The sequence below is a fragment of the Coenobita brevimanus genome, chromosome 54 (assembly GCF_032717465.1).
Source record: "Coenobita brevimanus isolate Jiangsu-jjx chromosome 54, ASM3271746v2, whole genome shotgun sequence".
NCBI classification, from domain to species: Eukaryota; Metazoa; Arthropoda; class Malacostraca; order Decapoda; family Coenobitidae; genus Coenobita; species Coenobita brevimanus.
In genome coordinates this window covers 2,502,069-2,502,384 of record NC_137007.1, presented here as the reverse complement: position 1 = coordinate 2,502,384, position 316 = coordinate 2,502,069, and positions in this window count along the sequence as shown.

The window sequence follows — 316 nt, the reverse complement described above, 5'->3', positions numbered from 1 at the left end:
TCTCCCAAACCGACACTTTTCCCTCCGTCTCGCCATTTTTACTATCCCGCCGACTCCAACCCAACCTGCAGGCATTTGTTTCCATGGCCTCACATATTCAAATCCCTGTCCTATGTCGGATTTTAGCTGGGAGAGCATCAGATCCGATCATCAGATAGGTCGTAAAACTTAAGACATTGATTCAAAGTTACAATTAACGATCAGTTCCCAGTTGTTATCAGGATTTGTTTTACCAAGAAGACGAGGAAATATCATAACACTCCTTTCCATGGCCTTCCAACGACAAGAAATAGTTATGTTAATATATTCACAAATG